Genomic DNA, 22,099 nt, shown 5'->3' on the forward strand with positions numbered 1-22,099 from the left:
TTTTTAAAGGGAGGGAAGAGTTGCAGTCTCAAATCGGATTTATTTTTCTATTATAACTTCTGACTTGTTTGTATAGTATATGAAGACTATCGATTCCTTGTATTACTTGTATATATTGTCTCTTTATTCAATTCTCTTAGTTTGTAATTGTTTTCCAGTTAATTTGCTTATAGTCTCATTGTTTGCAATAGTATCCTCTACAAATAATGGTAATTTTAACTCCTTTCTGTTTTTGTTTTTTGTATCTCTAGTTTTTGTGTTTCCTAATTGCAGTTTTAATCCTCCAGAACAATGTTAAATAATAATGGTGGCTATGGACACCTTTGTCTTATTCCTGATTTTAATTGAGAATGCCTCAAGTAATTTCTCATCATGTGAGATGCTGACTTTGCGGTTGAGAGGCACATATTTTATGATGTTAGGAAGTAGTAATTTGTTCCTATTTTTTTTTTTTTAAAATCTTTCTATTTTGAATTTTATAAAATGAATATTTCAGCCTCTATGAAGATAAACATAAATTTTCTTTTAGATATGTTGCATATTTTAATAAATGCCTTGAGGTTTAACTACACGTGCATTCCTGGAGTAAAGCCCACTTACTGATGGTACATAATTATTTTAATATATTGCAGAATTCTGTCAGCTAATATATTAAGGTTTTAAGATGACATTTATAAATAGATTGGTCTATAGACTGACCCCGTCTATTTTTTCTTTTTAAATTTTCTGGAGGAATTCTTTTTTTTTTAACATCTTTATTGGAGTATAATTGCTTTACAATGTTCTGTTAGTTTCTGCTGTATAACAAAGTGAACCAGCTATATGTATACATATATCTCCATATCCCCTCCCTCTTACATCTCCCTTCCACCCTCTAGGTGGACACAAGCACTGAGCTGATCTGATCTCCCTGTGCTATGCGGCTGCTTCCCACTAGCTATCTACCTTACGTTTGGTAGTGTATATATGTCCATGCCTCTCTCTCACTTTGTCCCAGCTTACCCTTCCCCCTCCCCATATCCTCAAGTCCATTCTCTAGTAGGTCTGTGTCTTTATTCCCGTCTTGCCCCTAGGTTCTTCATGACCATTTTTTTTTTTTTTAGATTCCATATATATGTGTTAGCATACGGTATTTGTTTTTCTCTTTCTGACTTACTTCACTCTGTATGACAGTCTGTACGTCCATCCATCTCACTACAAGTAACTCAATTTCGTTTCCTTTTATGGCTGAGTAATATTCCATTGTATATATGTGCCACATCTTCTTTATCCATTCATCTGTCGATGGACACTTAGGTTGCTTCCATGTCCTGGCTATTGTAAAAAGAGCTGCAGTGAACATTGTGGTACATGACTCTTTTTGAATTATGGTTTTCTCAGGGTATATGCCCAGTAGTGGGATTGCTGGGTCATATGGTAGTTCTATTTTTAGTTTTTTAAGGAAACTCCATACTGTTTTCTATAGTGGTTTTATCAATTTACATTCCCACCAACAGTGCAAGAGGGTTCCCTTTTCTCCATACCCTCTTCAGCATTTATTGTTTGTAGATTTTTTTTGTTTGTTTGTTTGTAGATTTTTTGATGATGGCCATTCTGACTGGTGTGAGGTGATACCTCATTGTAGTTTTTATTTGCATTTCTCTAACGATTGTCTATTTTTGAACTTTTGGTATCAAAGTATGTTCACTTAATTAAAATTATTTAGAGACGTCTTATTTTTCTGTGTTCTGTAAAATTTTAAACACCATTGTAATTATTTTTTTCCAAATATTTGGTAAAACTTCCCTCTAAAATTTGGGTCTGGTGCTTTGGGGGCCTATAGTGTTTGGTCAGTTTGCTCTCTATCTCTGTCTAGTAATGATTCACAATTGAGAGTAGTTTAATTTGGACCAAGGAGAGAGGAGGTGGCTCAGAATGAAACATCTACCTTTTCTGCTTCCAAAGATGTAGACTAGTTTCTGAACATGTCGTTTGTTCATGTGATGAGTTTCTATGTATGTGCTGCTTCCTTTGGCTGGTTGATTGGAGCCTCAGTTGGGGAAACCTCTGATACCAGACCATGTGCCCCTTTGGACAGGTGTAGACCAAGGATTCAGTCACTGCATAATGTGTGTCTCCTCTTACCTTCAGGAGTGTTCTTCAAAACATTGGCTATTGGAGGCCAGGAACTTGCTCCACATATTGCCTGCATGATTTCCTGCTTTCTCTCCATGGCTTTAGCTATCCTTTGACACATCTTGAGATCTGAGGCTTAGCTGTCACTTTATTTAGCTGAGAATCGAATGTACACATTCTCTTTGTTGCTTTTAGATGATTTCTTAGAAGTATTGGAACGCTCACTTAATGACTTTATTTTCAAGCAAAAGGTAGTTAAGCATTTTTCCTTTTTCTATTTCATGAATAAATTTTCAATTTATAAAATGCCTCTTGTACATCTCTCATTTTGGGGACCCAGTGTTTTATGAAGAACACTTTACATTTTATCAATGCTGTTTTAGAATATATCAAGATGGTCGCATAATTTTTATCCTTTGACTTATTAATGTGATGAAATGTATTAGTACACATTTAGTACTAAATCTTTTTGCATTCTTCAGGTAAATATGTTTGAAAAGCTAACAATAAGAAAAGATTATATTTATTGAGTGTTTACCCACATACACTCAATAAATATTACTAAATTCTTTGCACATATGTATTATCTTTTTAAATCCTCACTACAATTCTATTAAGTCAGTACTGTTAATATTTTACATTTGAGGAAATGGAGACTCCTTAAGGTTAAGTCATAAGTTCTCAAAGCTAGTATTAATGGTGAACTCAAGTTTTAACTAGGCTGACTGACCTTGTATCTTATTGTTTTATTATTTTAATGTAGTAGTAGTTTTAATTTACTAACATTTATTAAACATTTTTAATCTAGTTCAATATATCAATAAGATTTTGTTGTAATATCTTTTATGAATGAAATAAAAAAGTGAAATGAAAAGTTTTATATTTGCCCCCATGGTGTTATGGAGAGGTGATGGAAGTGGGAGTTATCCCTGTCTTAAGTATTCAATTGTTGTCACTTATAAAGCCATTTAAGCAAGTTACTAATTTTACAAGCAATTATTCAACATCTTTTTCTGTTATTCCCAATGTTGTCATTCTTTTCAGTTCATCTGTTTGTTTTTCTTTTTAGGCAGGTTTTGGTACTTTTGTTTTAGGACTTGTCCTATTTTCTTTAAATTTTTCATGTTTTTTTTTTTAATCCTATATACTTTATATGTATATGCCTCTGTACAGAATAAGTACCTATGTAATAGATATCTAGATAAATAGAAAAAGATCCAAATACTCAATATGTGTTGCCACATTTTCCTCTGTTTTCTTCATGCTCTTTTATTGATTTCACCAGACCTGAGATCCTGCACCCACCCAAAAACCACATCGTAGGCTCATGTATCAATTCTATGCTTTTGTTTGTTTGAATGTACTTTTCTGATTAGTTAATTTTTAATTAACAATTTTCTTATAGTTTTCCTCAAGTGAATTTTAGTGTTCCTTTTCTAAATCTTGAGGTTAAAAGTTTAGTTTATTTCCTTTCATTTCTTTTAAAATATTGATCTGATTCCAAGGTATGAATTTTTCTTTTAGCCATTTCCTATATTATAGTAATCTTATTGTCATTATTTTATAAATAGCTCATAATTATAGTTTTGATTTTTCTTTTTAAAAAAGTTTTCTTTGATACATTTCAAAACCATACTTTATAGTTTAATTCTACCTTTATTGGGTTGTTATTAGAGAAAGTGGTATACAATTTCTACCTTTGAGAACTTATGCAGTTCTTATTATGTCACAGAATGTAACCAATTTTGGTAAATGTTCCATAATCTTTGGAAAGTAAGGTGGATTCTTGATCTGTAAAAAGCTGTTCTATACATAATCATGAATTATGTTTGAAACTTCTATATATTGTTTACACATATTATTTTTTCTTCTTGTTCTGTCAAAAGCTGACTATGCTATATTAAAATTTCCCACTTTGTGTTTCTGACAGTTTTTTTCTATAATTCTGACAGTTTTGATTACTGTATTTCAATTCTGTATTCCCTACTTGAAGGTTCATGACTCACATCTTTAATTTCTTTACCCTATATTTAACTTTTGTCAATATAAATGACTTCTTTTTAAAATTTTACCTTGATTTAAATCATACTTCGATTATTTTGCCAGCCCACGTTTTTCCCCTTGATATGTCTTTGTAAGTTCTTTTATTTGAGTCCTAGTCCCCCTACCTGTAAGCCCTTTACTTTTAGTAGGGGATTTAATTCATTTACATTCAGTCAGATAGCAGATAAGTATAGCCTTATTACAGTCATCTTACTTTAAGATTTTTCTTTTTTCTTTTTTGATGATGCCTTTTCTCCTTCCATATCTTTTGTTACGTGACACTCAAATGCACACACGCACACTTTTTTCTTTTATTATATTAATTTGAGAGGCATATACATCTAAAGTAGGACTATATCAAATGTACATATATGTGTTTCTTTCTTTGAAGGGTGGAACAAAGCATCATCTCAGGTCACTTGGAGAGTTACCCTTAGAAGTACACCAACATTGAGTCTTTCAAGGTGGCTCCCTCAGATTTTTAAGGCTCCCTGGAGTTGCTGAGGGAATCTTCCATAGGAGGTTACTTGAGAAGCTCATTTGTCCAAGGAAACTAGATGTTAAAAGGACCTTTAAAACAGTTAAAATAATTTTCTCCACGAAGAGGGATGTGTTTTTGAGTCCAGGAGGAGGTGGCCTGGAAACTTCTGTATCATCACTCCCAAGGAGGGTGGGGATGGTTTCCTGGGAGGTGGTTATAAAAGCCCAGAGAGCTGAGTGCTAAGAGCTATAACACTAGGAGCCCAAGCCAGGAGTACTCCTGCCCAGTCCTGCCTTGATCATACTCATTGAAGAATCAGGACAGCTGGTGCAGTGATCAGAATCCATAAATAATTCTCCCAGGGGTGGGCCAGAGTACTTTTCAGATTGTGAACAACCACTCCTCAATAGCACCGCCTTGTGGAAGTGAGGAGGAATAGCTGTGGTCAACACATCTCACCCCAGGGCATTCTCTATTAGGTATGTCCTTCAGACTAGTCCTCTTGGGTGTGAGTTAAGTCCCTAGGCTCTGTAGATTACTGGAGAGAGAAGAAAGTCTCAAAAGGGAGCTACCAAACCTCCTGACAATGGGCCATTTGTTGGCTAGAGCAATTAACTGGAAAGACAAGACAGGTGACTATATTTAAACCCCAAATTTGTGGAATAGGTTATATCATATTTTATTCTAATTGTGGTTACTTCTAAATTAAAAAACACATTTGAATTTTTTAATTTACCAAAATCTATACTGAAATAAAAAATTGTTGACTGTGTAAGATTACTTCTCCCTTCCACCTGCTGTCTTCTCAGTGTTTGTTCATATAATCCCAATGTTTGTTTGGATCTTAACCCCAAATTATTATTGGTTAGTTATAAGCTGTTAAATGATGTGCCAAGGCCTAAAATTACTTTAGATTGACAAAAATTATTTCAATGTTATCTTGTTTAATTTAGTGTTATTACACACAGTGCAGTCTCATATAATAACCATTCCTTTTGGAGATATTCATTTTGATTTATCTCTGGAAGGCTGCTATACACCTTTAAGTAATTTATTTTTCAAGAAGAGTGTTTTGGGGCTGTATGAGTAGCTGGTTTTTCTTCTTGGCTACTTAAATGTGAGTTTTTTTTTTCTTGTCCTTGAAGTTAAGTGATCACAAAAGATTTTTTGATCTATATGCATTTTATATAATACTCATGATACTTTATACTTATAGTACTTTATGGTACATAAAGAGCCTGTTCATTTTGCAAATTTGTGTCCTTCCTCAGCTCAGCAAAGTTTTCTTTTATTACTTTTTATTGTTATCTTTATCTTATCCTTCTATTCTCCTTTTTGGGATTCTTGTTTTACAGTTACCTTTTCTCTCATCTCTCCCATCATGTTAATATTTTGTGGCATCATCTGTCGCCATCTCAAATTTATCGTGTAAATCGTTGATTTATGGGAAGTATCTAACCTGCTGTTTTTTATCTCGGTATTTTTAAAAACTTTATATAATCTTTACTGATTTTAGAAGACTTTTTAAAAAATAAATGCTTAGCTCTACTTTCACAGATAAAGTGTCCTCTTGAATCTTTTTGGGAACACACGTCAAATTCTTTAAAATGCTCTTCTGTTTGTTTGCTGTGTCGGAGAGGAATCCCTGTGATTTCTGTTTTCAAGGCGATTCTCTTTTTCTAACCTGCAATTTATATTTAGGAGTATTTCCTTTATTTGCTTCACTGGGAGAAACTCAGCTGATTTTTTTTTTTTTTTTTTTTGTCCTGTTGAAGTCCTGTTCTCTGGGAGGAAATCCTGCATCTTAACCATCCCATCATTGTTGTGCAATCCTACCTTTCCTCATCTCATTTAGAAAGTGGAAGTGGAATTTAGTGTAGAAGTCCTTCAGTTCTTCTCCAGAAAGCCTTCTTTATCGTGAGAGAAGTCATCAGTAGTTTTTCTTTCTACCTTCATTCCATTCCTTCCTGAAGATTTCTTAGCAAACATTCCTTGATTCCTTCTATTTTTCATATTTCAATTCCTAATGGGAAATTTTCCCTATTAAAAATTTCATAAGAAATATTCATAAAAGTGGGGAACAAGGTACTAGTGCTTGTCTGTTATGTGTTTTAAGGTACTTTATAATATGTTGTAATATACATACACATTTGTTATATTCCATTATATTTTATATACTATACACACCACACATGCTACATACACAACATGTTTTTACAAAAATCTGTTATCGTTTGTTAATCTGTAGCTGTGACAGTATACATAGCATGTGTTCCAGACCATTCCTAATCACTTTAGGACCTCAGAACATGTTACTGAGAAGACCAAGATAATTCAGTATGAATTTCCCCAACATCCCTTTCTCTATATCCCAGATTATACTATCTTTCCTCTTTTCTTTCTTTTTTGTTTCTAATTAAGGGATCACCATCAATTACCATTTCTGGTTCTCTCAGTGTTTGATTCATCAGTTATGTTTTCCTTCCCTTGAAACTTCAGTTACCTGTACTCCTTTTCCTCAGATGGAAAATTTATCTAAATCCCTCATTTGAGAATGTAGTCTACACATGATGCATCCTCTTTATTTTCACACACACATGACTCAACTTCCAAGCTTTTTCTACTAAAATAATTCGTTTGAAAATAATACATCTAGGGGTCTTTATTTCCTTACTCTCTTTCTTCTCTTTGTCACCTAGGATATTATTAGTCATCCCTTCAATATCTTAGAAATCTTTTCCACCCTTGGTACCCTAGGTTTACCTTGCTTCTCCTCCGTACTCTGTGATTAATTCCTCTGCAGCTTTAGTAGCTCTTTTGATTTTTCCTTCTCTCTAAGATCTCTTGTACTTCCATGAACTCTCTCCTCCCATAGTGTCCTCCTTGGTGAAGTCATCCAGTCTTGACACTTCAGTCCTCATCTCTAGGCTGATGACAGTTTAATCTATAACTTTTTCTAGCACTTCTTCCTGAGATCCCAATGTTTTCCTCAACCACCTGGTAGACACTATCTCCAAGACTCTTAATTTGGATGCTCAGAATCTGGGACTCTCCTCCCTCTTTCTTCCTATATCCATCAGCAAACAAATACTGTCATCATTTTTTTTTTTGAAATTGGTTTTATGTGTGTTTTTTTTTTATCGTTTTACTCACCTTGTCATCTCCACCTTGAGTCTCTTCCCTCCCTGCTGAAAGCCATCCCATATAGTACTCTTGTATCATATACAGTAAGGACTTGAACTTGCTGCCGTTGCCTTCTCATAAGTAGAAATATACACAAGCCCATCCAAGACCAATTCCTACTTTGAGCAAACATTCTGAAAGCTCTATTCATAGTCACATGTCATGTAAAAGTTTCATGATGCAAAAATACCTGCTTGCAAAATAACAGTATATTCCTTTCAAGTCCCATTCCTTTCTATTCCAGGACAGCAATGTTGCGAGTTTACATCTTTATAGTATAAAGATGTAAACTTAAAATATTCTTATTTTTCATCACTCTCAGGGAACCACATTCTGGGATTTACTTATCTCTTATGACTGATCACAAATAAAAAACTAGACTTGCCGTCTCTCAAGTGACGCACTTGATGTCACTCAGCGATGTTTCTTGTAACATCCCCTTCTACATAGCACATTATCCAACTTGGAACTTCGATTAAATCTCTGGTCTGTGACAGAAGAGAGACATAGTTTGTAAGTATTTACCTAAAAAATATTTTTAACTAGTAGACATACTGAACTATGGGATTTTAAATGTTGCCATGCTATAGATCCTCTTACGTGAAATTAGTTTGGGGACAGGATATGGGAGCCCCTCTGCAGAACTGTTCCCTTGGTGATTAAATCCCAACATGTAGGGTTCAGCATTCATTGCCTGGTTAATGATGGTGACTTATATTAGAGTCTGTGAAGCACTTTTATAATTCTATTTCACTAATGTGTATGATATCCTACGAGATGGGTTGAAAATGCTGTACTCGTCTGACTTGATAAATAAGAAAAGATAAGGGTGGGAAAAGTTTAGTGGATTAAGAACGTGATACACCTAGAAAGTGTCAGATTCTGGTCAAGAATTCTAGTCTCTGGGGGCTTCCCTGGTGGCACAGTGGTTGAGAGTCCGCCTGCCGATGCAGGGGACACGGGTTTGTGCCCCGGTCCGGGAAGATCCCACATGCCGCGGAGCGGCTGGGCCCGTGAGCCATGGCTACTGAGCCTGCGTGTCCGGAGCCTGTGCTCCGCAATGGGAGAGGCCACAACAGTGAGAGGCCCGCGTACCGCAAAAAAAAAAAAAAAAAAGGATTCTAGTCTCTGACTCCACAATCAATGTTTCCCCCTTACACAATATTATTTTGGATGTATGCATATCAGATGTTTCTGTATTTTTTTTAATGAGTCCCCTCTCTAATTTGAGTATGAGCTCATGAGTATCAGGGATCTATTATTCATCTTTGTATCCCTAGATACTGTCACAGCCACAGTGGGAAGAGTTGTCCACTATGCTGATATTTGATAAATGAATCCATGCATAATAATCGCTAACATTTACTGAGAGTTTCTTTGTTTCAGACGCTAATAACTTTATTGACTCATTTGATCCTTGCAACCATCTCATGAATTAGGTATAGTAATTATTACCTCTACTCTATAGAGGAAAAAAACTGAGGCAGAGAAAGGTGAAATAATGCACGCACAACCAAGAAGTGAGAGAGTCGGTATTTGAACCCAGCACTCATTTAGCCGCTATGTTCTGCTGTCTTTTAGTATTTGAGTCCATTTTATAAAAATCAGATAATAATAATGGATGTAGTTGTTTTAAAACATGGCTACAAGTTCTTTGACAGTCCTCCCATGGAAAGGTGTGGGTTTATATCTTCTCCCATTGAATCTGGGGAGTTTGGTGAAAGTGATATTATGTGGCTTCCAAGACTGAGCCATAAATGGCCATGCGGCTTCTGCCCTGTTACCTGGAACGTCTGTTAACAGACCGCTGAACTGAGAGGAAAGTTATCTAACTAACTCGACGATGTCAAACTGTGAGGAAACTCAAGCCATCTAGAGAAGCCATGTGGAGGTGCCGCTAGTTAATTGTCCCAGCTGATGCTAGTTTTTTTGTCTTTGTTTTTTTGAAATTGAACACTTTCCTCTTTATTACCATTGTTCACTTCTTTACTTTAAGTGTCTAGATTTTCAACTACCATTAACTGGGCATCCACTTATGCCATACATTATACATTTTTTTTAACACACACATACAAACACAACTGCCCTTTTTTTTCTTTTTTTAAACTGAAGTATAGTTGCTGTATAATATATTTTTAAAATTTTTTATTGGAGTATAGTTGCTTTACAATCTTGTGTTAGTTTCAGGTGTACAGCAAAGTGAATCAGTTATATGTATACATATATCCACTCTTTTTTAGATTCTTTTCCCATATAGGTCATTACAGAGTATTGAGTAGAGTTCCCTGTGCTATACAGTAGGTCCTTATTAGTTATCTATTTTATATATGATAGTGTGTATATGTCAATCCCAATCCCCCAATTTGTCCCTCCCCCCCTTATCCTCTGGTAACCAGGATGTCCCAGCTCTGCTGTCAGACATATAAATGACGAATCCTTCAGAAGATTCCTGTCCTGAGTGTTTGTGTCACTCCCAGCCATTCTAGTGTCCCCAGCTAAGGGCCTGGACACTGTGGAGCAGAGATTAGGCAACCCCATTGTGCCTTGCCTGTATCTTTGATTCACAGAACCTGTGAGCATAACGCATGCTTCTTGTTGTACGTATGCCACTAAAATAACCATAATAATGAGATTTAATCATTATTAAACACTCCGATATCCTGAGGCCAGTTGCTTTCTGATAATAATACTCCAGAACTATTTAGTTGAAGCAATTAAGAGTGTCATGTGTTACGTACCCCACACCGGACGGTGCTGCGTGTTAAGTTGGTGGAAGTATTTAAAGAGATTGGCCTGTTGGACAGCTCCTTGCTTCCAGGAAAGCCACAGGAATATGGAATCTCTTGTTCCATATTCTGCTGAGCTCAGTGGGTTGAGTGTTTGTTCTTGGCTTCTTGCCCAACAAGTCTTGGCAATCTTGTCACTCCTTCCCTGATTATTTTGCAACTGGTTATGAATCGCTGCTGCTGATGTACTGAGGTTTTGGTCTCCGCATAACTGGGTGCATTGGCTAGCTTTCTCAACTCTGTAAGTTTACTCTACCCTTAGATTTGCCGAGGAGTGGCCAGACCTTCAGAAAGTGAAGGATGATTAATGATAGCTCAGACTTTCCTCCTGAGTCAGGATAGATTTACTTGGTTGTGTTCTTTGTGTATCATATTACGGACGAAGAATATGAGTTTGCTCTTCCAGGTCGCAGGCATCACTAAAAACTTAACAGATTTACAAAGCTTGGACATGTAAAAGACACAAAGGACCCTATTCCTCATGCATATGAGTTACTGCAGTTGTGATACATTCTCTGAGCCCAAACTGCTATTTGAAACGTTCATTCATTGAAAAGTTAATTGAGGACTATGTGCAAAGCATTTGGCTGGATGTTAATGAATCTGCACCTAAAGCAGAAACACACTGCGTTCATTTCCATTTCTTTTATGGTACCTGTACCCTGGAATGCTATGTCCTCCATCCACATGGTACCTGACACAATTTAGGGGCTCAATTCATATTTGTTGAACTAATATAAAACAAAAGTGATTTTTCCTTTCCTGGGGGAGTCTTTATTCATGAAGCCTTTCCCTATTCTTTCATCCTGCATTGAATCTTCTTTCCTCTAGGCTCCTAGAAGGACCCAATTTGTACTTTATAATGGAGTTTGGATTTTCTGTTATAGTTTTATGTGTTCTGAGTTAATAAGGACCTTAGCACCCACTAAACAATATTTGGTTGATGAACCACTAAGCATTTGATATTGGACAAGTCTTTTTTTCTCTCTAGGTCTCAGTTTCCTCTTTTGTAAACTTAGGCATTTGAACTAGGTAAGTGGATTTCAGTCTGTGTGCCAAGAACCTCCCAGGCAGGATGGGAGAGCAGCTAAAGTTTCTAAGACCTTCACAATCATATTTAAAATATAAATTTCAAGAAATGTAATGTAAAACACACAGATTATTTTGTAGTAGCTTGGCTGTTAAAAATATTTTTTTAAAAATAAAAGAGGGGGGCTTCCCTGGTGGCGCAGTGGTTGAGAGTCCGCCTGCCGATGCAGGGGACACGGGTTCGTGTTCCGGTCTGGGAAGATCCCACATGCCACGGAGCGGCTGGGCCCGTGAGCCATGGCCGCTGAGCCTGTGCGTCTGGAGCCTGTGCTCTGCAACGGGAGAGGCCACAACAGTGAGAGGCCCGCGTACCGCCAAAAAAAAAAAAAGGGCCCTCATACAGGAGAAGTTTAGAAATTATTAATCTGTAGGTAGAAGGTTGGCAAACTGTGACCTCCGGGACAAATCCAGCCAGCAGCCTGTGTTTGTATAGCGCACAAGCCAAGAAAGGCTTTAACATTTTAAAAGAATTGTTAAACAAACACACACACACACAACTAACAAAGACAGTGTGTGACAGAGACTGTACGTGTGACCTGCAATGCCTAAAATATTTACCGAAGTATTACTTTGGTCCCTCATAGAAAAAGTTCACTGACTCCTAATGTAGATCAAGGATGGAACATGCATGGCTTATGTGCTGATTCTCTCTTCTACCTTGCCTATGGCAGGCATCTTTAGTGGGTTATAGTATCCTTATCCATCTGCCTTAGGATCACCCTCCACTTAGTACTCCTGGAAGTTATTACCAATTTAGTGGAGTTTGGCATTTTAGCCTCCAAGTTTTCATTGTATGGAATAGCCATACTTAAAAGAATGTTGAGGTGGTCTCTGTTAGTGCCCCCAATCCTCTCTTTCTAAGCTTCTAGTACATTTTAGCTGACTTCCATTGCCAATATCTGTGTGTCTTTTGCCCATGGGCTTTCTCCAAAGTCACTGAAGCTGGCACCACTTCTACACATGGCAGGACAGGAATGCCAATGAATTAATACCCCTGGGAGCAGCCTCAGGAGTCGTTGTATTTCCCAGCTCCCTTGCCTTTTGGGTAGAATAGTTATGAAGCGTCTTTAACGAAATCTCCCAGAGTTTTCCCATGAGGTTAAGCTCCATTTGCTCATCGTGGTAACTGGCTAAATGATGGACCTTTATTCTCTGTCTTGTCTTCCCTTTGATGCTATTGTCTTTGCTGCTGGCGTTCTCTGTCTTCCAAATAAACTACTTATATTCAAATTCTTATCTCAGCGTGTGCTTCTGGGGAAACTCAAACCAAGACTGATTTCATACGCACTCCTTTACAGAAGTCATGCTTTTACAAAGACCTCTGACTTAAAGCATCATGACCTTCAATTGCAAGTCCTGGAATTTGCTGCCTGCAGTTATTCATTTAGAGGACCACCCAATTTTGTGTGGTCTGATGTCTCTATTTTTGACTCTGACATTATGGATGGGTCAAACAATTAATTTTCTTCTTGGATACTGGGAGCTCTCCAGCCCATTTTTCCAGACCCTTATTAGAGAAAACACTTCCTAGGTGCCCTTACAATGGAAAATTCACAACCAATAAACAATTGAATCTTAAGATTTACATTGGGCAGGCGGGTTGCTATAACAAGCTCTAATAATAACTCCATTTTTTCTCAAACCCTGGCAGAGAATGCAGGCAGCTGTGTCCAATTACGCTGAGCACAGCAAACTCAAACTTATTAAAGGTAGGAAACAGGCTGTTTCAGGATGTGAAAATGTCCACATGATGTGAAGATAATTTCTCAAGTGTATGGTTTAGTTGCCGTTTTTGCTTTATTTTATTTCTCACTCAGGCACTAAGTTTTTAGTTCCCAGTATAGGGCATGGAATACAATCTTGGCTAATACCTACAAATCAGAGTTCAAATATATAAGCTCAGTTTCTGGACCAGCCAACAACTATATTGAATGACCCACACGAATCATTTGTTTCATTTATTGTTCAAAAAATGCAATTAATAATACCTCCTCGTAAGAGAGGAATTCTGGTTAAAGTTTATTTGGGGCTTTGAGATCTAAAACCAAGATATGGAAAAAAGCAAGGTGGCAGAGCAATTTAATTAATTGGCTCATGGGTCTGCCTGGCATTTTGGGGCGGTATTTCAGGACAGGACTTTCATGGTCCTGAGAAAAAAAATAGATTTTTTATGATGTGAGAAAAATGTATTTCTTCAAGTAACTTTTCCTCCTTTCACTACCTCTGGCTTCCCCAGGGAAGTTGCTTCCATCAACAGCTTGTTCCATTGCCAAATGATTCCGATGATGTTTTCCAAGTATTCAAGTAGAGTTTTCCATGCTGCAACAGAGACCTGGTATAACTTTTCTCCTTCCTCTAATAGAAATAATTGATCCTTCAGCTTGCTTTCTCTAATGAGGCCCAGTCAGGGAGCAGCCTGTCTTCTCACTCTTCTACTAATTGAATATCTTTTTCTGCACCTTGAGATATTTTACAACTGTTTTCAAAACAATGCACACAATTGTTTTTCATGCTGTCAAAGCTAGTTCCTTATTTTTCTAGACAACTTTCATATCCCCCCACCTAAATTAGATCCCTTGTCATACTTATTCATGTTACTGTGTGTTTTCACTTCATTGAACTTAGAGCTGTTTGTAGTTATGTATTCATTTCTTTGGTTATGTGACTAATATCTTTGTTTCCCCACCAGACTATATGCCCCAAGAGAACAAGGATTATATTTGTCCATGTATTACCATATTCTCAGTGCCAAGTTTTTTCCAGAAACATGGTATTATTGAATGATATGGATTTTACATTAAATATACTTATTAATCCATTCATATTTATTAATATATAATTATGTGATTATTAATAATACTTTGTTTCATGAACACAGTCCTGGGGATGTACATATATACTATGCATATACATGCACATATACTATGTAATGTGTAATAGAATACTATTTATATAGCATAATTATATGCATTACTATATACTATATAATATACGTGTGCTATATATACACGTATGTATACATATATATGTATATATGTATGTATATATTTAGACAAACTAAATCTAAATAGCTCTTTCTCTTTCAAAATGCCCGTTTTGCAAACATTTTCGGCAGAGGGAATAAGAAGCTTGTTGAAGTCTGTTGTCCAAGTTACATTTATTTTTAACTTTTTAAAAAAAACAGATTAAGTTTGTTTTTTATTGTTTCAGACTGAGAATGCACAATGCACTGGCTACATTTATATTGGTTACCATGGTTTCCAATACTTCCCAAGAAAAGAGTGGAGTTTTTCTCACCATGCAAAGATGTTGTTCCCTAACTTGTTTGTGCCACGTGATGTACCAATCTGAATCATCTGCTTCTCTCCTCCCCATCTGTGCTGTTTGCAAGGGGCGGAGAGAAAAGGGGAAAAAAAGCAGGTGAAAGAGTTAGACACAGTCTTCATTACAGCCGTGATTAGCTCAAATGTAGACTCTCTTTCCTGTATCCTAAGGGCCTCTTACTCGCACGGTATAGATGTAGCATCCAGAGTACGTTTCCTTTCATCCAATCACTCCTCCATGAACATGTAACAGTTTTTGTGGAGAAGGTAAGGCAGAGACCGCTGGTTCTCTAGAGGTGGCACTGTCAGAAGAGAGTTTTATGCTAATGGTTTTATTGATATTGCTGCTCTTGCTACTGTTGCTTTTAGTTAATTTTTTGTGTGTGTGTGACCAATTGGAAGGATCTGCTTTTGCAGGGATGACTACCTTTCGTTCTGCTCTAATTACTTATCTGTATTATTGTCTCAATTCACCAAAAAAGGAAAATGTGTCTTTTCCCTCGGAATGTATTATTACTCTGCATTCTATGGTTCATTTTCATTGCAGAAGCCATCGCCAAGTAAGCTTTCTTTTTTTTCAGTAGCCGTTATTGTGTCCTGGCGTGACTTTCTGTTAATAATAGCTCTCATTTACTCAACAGTTGCTATGTGCTTGGAGCTGTGGTCAATGCAATAACGTCAATATTTGCTTCACCCTCAAAATAACCCTGTAAGATAGGTGGTATTATTATCCCTATTTCATAGACAAGAAAACTGAGCCAGAATTCAATGCACAGACCTAGGACAGTAAAACGGATCTTTCTAACATCAGGCTTTTCTTAACTTGTTCACTTAAGAAATTTACTGGCAACTTACTATGACCTAGGTAATTTGATATGTGCTGGGAAAATAAAAAACTCTTTCTCTCAGGAAGCTTCCGTTCTACTGGTCTTTACAATGCTGTGCTATCTCTCACATGTCTTGTTGAAGTTTGGAGTACCTGCTTAATCTATCATTCTCTTCTCTTGGTAAGTTCCTGCCACTTGCAAGAGTAAGTTGAGGTGTCATATTACCATCTCAATCTCCCATGGCCATAGCCGATTGGCTCTTAACCATGGCTAGGTAAATCAGATTTTTTCTCAATCTAGAATTTGAAATTAGAGATACTTAAAAGACCACTTGTTATTTGAAGAGAAGAGGTTTAAACTTTTTTTTGTTGTTGTCATTCTTGGCTATGTGCACACAGGAATAGAGAAAGTTTGCCTTGAGATTGAGAGAGAGAATAAGAAGAGAATGGTAGAGAAGGAGGCAATTAAGTAGATAAGTACAGAGAAGCAACAACACAAAGTTGTTGCTTTTTGATCTCAAAAAGAAGGAAACCCAATGGGTACTCTCTTAATATGGCCCCTGAATTCCTATTTCAGTTTCTGCTTCTGGGGAACCTGCCTATGAGAGTTGATAGCAGGAGTGGTCCTAGGAAGCAGCTTGCTGGGAGTGAGTTTGGAGTTGGATCACTCACCACCAGTTAGAGATGAGGACACTGTCACTGATGGCAGGTAGAGTAGCAGCAACCCCTACACGAGGCTACAGTGCACTTGTTAAGCTAAGACTTTGACTCTCCGCGGCCTAGTACAATATAAGAGGAAGGAGCACACCATCTCATGCGGTATCTCAAGCATTTGAAAGATGCAGGAAATACTAATTATAATGATCCTATTGTGCGGACCACCACTGATACCTCAAGAGGGAAAAAGGTAAGCCCAGGAGAATCAGTACCCATTTTCAAGTAACGCATGAGGGTCGGAAGTCCTCCTTGGCAGCATTTGAAGAGACCTTTATCACCTGCAGCTGGAGGGCAGCAGAGCTGAGGGCTATGCAGATAATGTGACTGGGAGATTAACAGAACTTTGTAGAAAGATGAAGTTCTCAGCTTGGACAGGTGTCCTATGACAAGTCAGGGCCCATAGAGGCGTGTGGTCCTGAGATTGGAATAAAGATACCTTGTTAGACGTTCTTGAGCATCCAGGTGCCCTTGATCCCTCTGTGCCTGCAGAAGTGTCCCACTTCCCCTTTTTGGGAGATAGAACTCACCCTGCCTGCCAACCCCTGCCTGAAGCTTGAGGCTATAGAGAAATCTCAAATGAGACGAGTGCCTTACAAGATAATGCTGGTCTTTACGATCTGCCTTGTCTTCCGTCTCTCCTGGTTACCAGGCCAATTACCAGAGGCAGATGGTAACAAACACTGAATCTGCTAAGGTGTGGAAGGAATTATATGCCAAAGGGGCCACACGATTTGGCTGTCATATATTAACTGAAAGTACAGAGGAGGCCTAGTTGGATTCTGAGGGTGCAGAATTAAGGTGGGGAGAACACTGAACTGGATTATGGAGAGCTTGTTGATGCAGGAACACTCTCCCATGTCACAGGATTTTACGCCCTCTTAGGACGCTCAGAGCTGGTCCTAATACATTTCCAGGATAAGCCTTAGAAGCTTGGTTAAAGTGACATCCCACAGTAAATGGCATAGAGATGCAGAACTGCCATGCAGACAGTGCAGAAACATGTCGGAAGAGATGAGAGAATGGCATGCTAGAATGAGTCTTCTGTATGAGAACAGAAAACCCACCAGACAGTGATATCCTGAGGATGACCCTGAGCACACTCCATTTACCAGAGTGTTGCAGAACACATTGGGGAAGACAGTGCCTGCAGCATGTGGTCCTTGAGAATCTCAGTGGGGGCTCTCTGTATAGGCGGGGACTGACAGTACAAGATTCTGGTACAGAACCGAGATTCCTGGTAGCAGTGGGGATAATAGGATTCCAGAGTATCAGAGGCTAACACTTAGTCATCAGGAACAAGGTGGGCTTAATTATACTAAAGGGCGACAAGGTTGGAATGGCATCTAAGGGTCCTGAACTATGGGAATCAATGAGATCTCTAATAAAGCCCTCTCTCCATAAATCATGACCTTCCAAAACCTTATTTCAAGCTTGCATCTAAGGGATCTAACGTAAGATAACCCCCATCCACAGAGCTGTCCTTTCTAGGCTTTAGCAGTTTTGAAAGGATAGGAGAGAAACCTTCTTGTTCCAAAGTTTATATCTGGACCTCCTAGGAAGTTGCCAGGCAGGAATAGCAGCAGTTGGTATGTATCCTGTCATCAGAGCCAAAACAGACATCTTTTCTCAACCCAACATGATGGCCCTGAAAATGCAGCTTGAGTAGGTTGTGGAGGGAGCAGGAAGCACTGTCCTGTGGCTGTCAGATGGTGTGAACAGACACAGGCAAGGCGTGTGGCCTCCACTGGGTAGACGAGGCGGAGACCGGGTGCGTCAGATAGCAAGTGAGGGTCCAGTGTGGTCCCCAAAACGAGTCCCAGTAAAAGAAGTAGGTGCATTCATAAACGACTTGGTGTTTTTGGTCTGTTTTCTCATTGGGTATTGTATTAGGTTAAGTTATTTTTGATTATGTGTGAGAGGAATGAAACTTGAATTAAATTCAGTCCAAGAAGGAAATTTATTAATTCACAGAATTGGAGAAAGGGTTGAATAAATACACGAGAAAAAGGCAGATAGACAACTGAACTACCAGAACAAATGGATCCCGGAACTCAAATGCTGCCAAGTCTTTCCCCCTGACTCCCAGCACTGCTTCTTTCCAAAGTCAGTTTCATTCTCTCTTAACTGCAGCCCGGCTGTCTCCTCAAGGGGCAAAAAATAGTGTCTGTAGCTTTTGAGTTTTCTCTCTGTATGTCTTCAATCTCCAGAAAGAAAAGAGTCTGACTCCATCTGGTTCAAGGTACAGACATTGTAGGAAATGGAACTGGTTAGTTTGACTTGAGTTAGTTGCTTACCTACAGATGAATCAACTATAACCAGAAGGGCATGGACGGGCAGGGTTCCGTCCCTTAGGAAGGGACACTTCCTAAGGAGAAGGATGGATACTTGGTCATCACCTCTGTGGGTTTCCATTATAAAGCCTCAGGGCAATCCTGAGTGGAAGGCAGAGCAGGGTTGCAGGGTTACTCACTTTTGGAGGCCCTGAACATAGAATCCAGAGTCTGGGATTCAGTGGGAGCATGTTGGTGGAGGAAAGAGCTGTAAACTTAGAATCAAAAGGAACAAAAGTTCAAGTAGCTACCCCATTAACCTTGTGAACAGGACTGTATCACTTACCCTCTCAGAGCCTTTGTTTCTTCACTGTAAAATGGGAGGGATTATGTTTTATGTATGTTTTTGTATTACTGTAAAGTAATCCCAGCATAGTACTTGCCATGTTATCCAAACTTAATATGTGTTTTCTGAACTGTACTATCGTAATAGCCCACCATCCATTTTTAAACCCAGTAAACGTTCATTCAGAAAAATAAGTATGGACTTTGGATACACACACACCCAGACACACCAAGGGTCTGCATTATTATTCTACCCCTGGCATGGCCATATTAGAATTTCTCCATTTATCTGATCTATAGCTCACATAAGATCGTTATGACTATGGAGAACTCTGGTGAATTTACACATGCTATCAAATGCGGAGAGTGTAGGAACATGCAATAGAAACTGCACTTATCTAGTGCTTTCATATCTAAATACTTATTCCAGGTCAATATTTCTGGAGCTTGTATTATTTAGACATGTTTCAGCTCTACATTTCACTCAGCATATATAGATACAAGCTTTCTAAGGATTTCTGAAATAGCTATTCTCCTTTCCTTTATCTGTTCTGTTTTTCTGGATCTGTTGGACAGATTTTCCTAGGATAGAGAAGAAAGGAAACACATGTTAATTTTGTTTGCCTGGAGAAGGTTCTGAGAACCTGTCTCTTGCAGCACACCTGCTCATTTCTAGCTCTGGACCTGAGCCACAACTTCCTCAGACTGCTTAATTTCTGGGGAAATAACCATGGTTTTTAAATTCCACCTGGAGTGAGGCCTGGAAGGGTCATTTTAGTTCTGAGGTTGGTTTCAAGAGGCTCATGTCCCTCTTTTCATTGGCAGGCGTTTACAAGGGATAGCCTCAATAGACTGGATCCTCAGGATGGTGAGTTCTATTCAGGCCTGGAGGCAGACCAAGAGGGAGAACTTCCCTATAAGAAAAACCAGGCCATTCAGTATTTGCCTGTTTCCACCTGTGCCCCTCTTTGTTTACAAAGCTGTGGCAATGTTTGTGTTGAACGGTTTAGAGCACAGGAGGGCTTTTGCTGGAAATAGTTGTAAAGAAGTCAAAACAAAATCCTCTAGTTATTCCATTTCTTAGCTTTCTTCTTCCCCTTTTGCTCCACCCACTACAGGAGCTAAAAGCAGCACTGCCCTTTGTATGTATCTTAGAGCTAGGAAGTTCCATATTGTCTTAGCCTGAGTTTTCAGAAAGCAGAGCCTGAGAAAAGGCTTTTGTGGTACTATTTCACGAAGGGGATGCAACTCCAGGGAGCCTGACTGAAGGAGAAGGGGTGTGAGGCAGGGAAGGTGTGGGAACCAATGAGCCAATATAAGCCATGTGACCAAGTTAGCAACCACTTGGTTTGAAGTGGGACTGAGCTCCATCGTGGAGGGCTGTCTTCAGAGAAGTTCACAGGTTGCTTCTCAGGACAGTTCATGCAAGGCAAGAAGGAAGACATTGATGTGCTCCCCCCAGGCTCCCATTGGTCCATGGTTCTCCCCATCGGGCATTAAATCCCTCATGGTCCCCAGCAACATCCACCACCCCAGCATCCAAGGGACACACCTGAGGAAAGAGGTGAGCAGTGCACAGCGCACACCTGAGGTGTGACGTGGTGGGCTGTGTGTGCAGGGAGTTAGGTCTGTATAAAGACACCTAGGAACACAGTTTCAGCTGTGGGGTGGAGGGGAAGGAATCTGTATTTTGTTTAGGTTCTCAGGTTATTCTGATTCAGTCTATCCACAAGCTAAAGTTCAGAAATCACTTTTATAGATTATGACTACCTCTCACCATAAACGTTGATATGCCTATCAGTTGTAGCAATGCGATTTGTGAGCTTTTGAGAAGTATTTTTCTTTTATGACCTCCTAAAGGCAAAATCATAAACATACACACTCACACGGGTGTGTGTGTGTGTGCGCACGTGCGTGTGCGTACGGGTTGAACACAGGGTACAAGGGAAATAGTTTGAATTCCATAAGCTACATGAGTTTAATCTGTATAGAAAGAAGAACTGATGAGTTTCCCCCAAATCTTCCCAAACTTCATGCATATTTTTAGGAACTATGATTTTCAAAATTCTGATATGGACTCAGCTCTCAGTTATCTTTTGTCTGCTTTGTGAATTATGAGTGTCAAGTATGTCTCCATGGCCAGCACGCCGGGCTGGCTGGCTTGCCTTCCCCACTGCAGAAAGCACGTGTTTACCGAGGAAACAGTCACTCAGTTTTAACATTGGCCTCAGCACAAAACCTATTTATGAGGGCAAATCCATTGCTCTTGCAAAATTAAAATCTGACTTGAACACCTTCCAAAACCAAGCTGAAATGGCTTTTGGATTATCCACGGTAGTGGATTATTCATACTACTGCTCTCCTATTAACAAACAGTTATTCAGAGTTCACCATCCAAACAGCCTCAAAACTATGAACGGGCTATGTTGCAATTCAGTTGCATGTAACTCCCAACATGTTATCATGTAAGCTGAGTGAGGAATTGTGGTGAGACCCCTACCTAGGTCAGTTGTTTTCAAAGTGTGGCCCCTGAGCAGCAACACCAGTATCACTTGGGAACTCGTTAGAAATTCAGAAAGATCATTAGCTTTTTGTTTAATTACATGTGCACGTTGAAAAAACTGTAATGCATAAAATGAACTGCCGTATCAGGTGTTGTATCTCCAACTGCTAGGAGTATTTAAGTAGAGACTGGATAAATTGTCAGAGGTTTTGGGAAGAGATTCTAGCTTTAGATGAGATGGTGGATAAAAGCGCTGCTAAAGTTTCTTCAGACATGAATGGTTTTTTTTTTTTTTTTTACCATATCAGCAGGAAGTGATCAGAGTATCTTTTTTTTTTTTTTTTTTTCCCCGGTATGCGGGCCTATCACTGTTGTGGCCTCTCCCGTTGCGGAGCACAGGCTCCGGACACGCAGGCTC

Source organism: Delphinapterus leucas, chromosome 3 (assembly GCF_059928025.1).
Source record: "Delphinapterus leucas isolate spDelLeu-1000000601 "Yukka" chromosome 3, BTC_Dleu_Yukka2, whole genome shotgun sequence".
Lineage (NCBI taxonomy): Eukaryota > Metazoa > Chordata > Mammalia > Artiodactyla > Monodontidae > Delphinapterus > Delphinapterus leucas.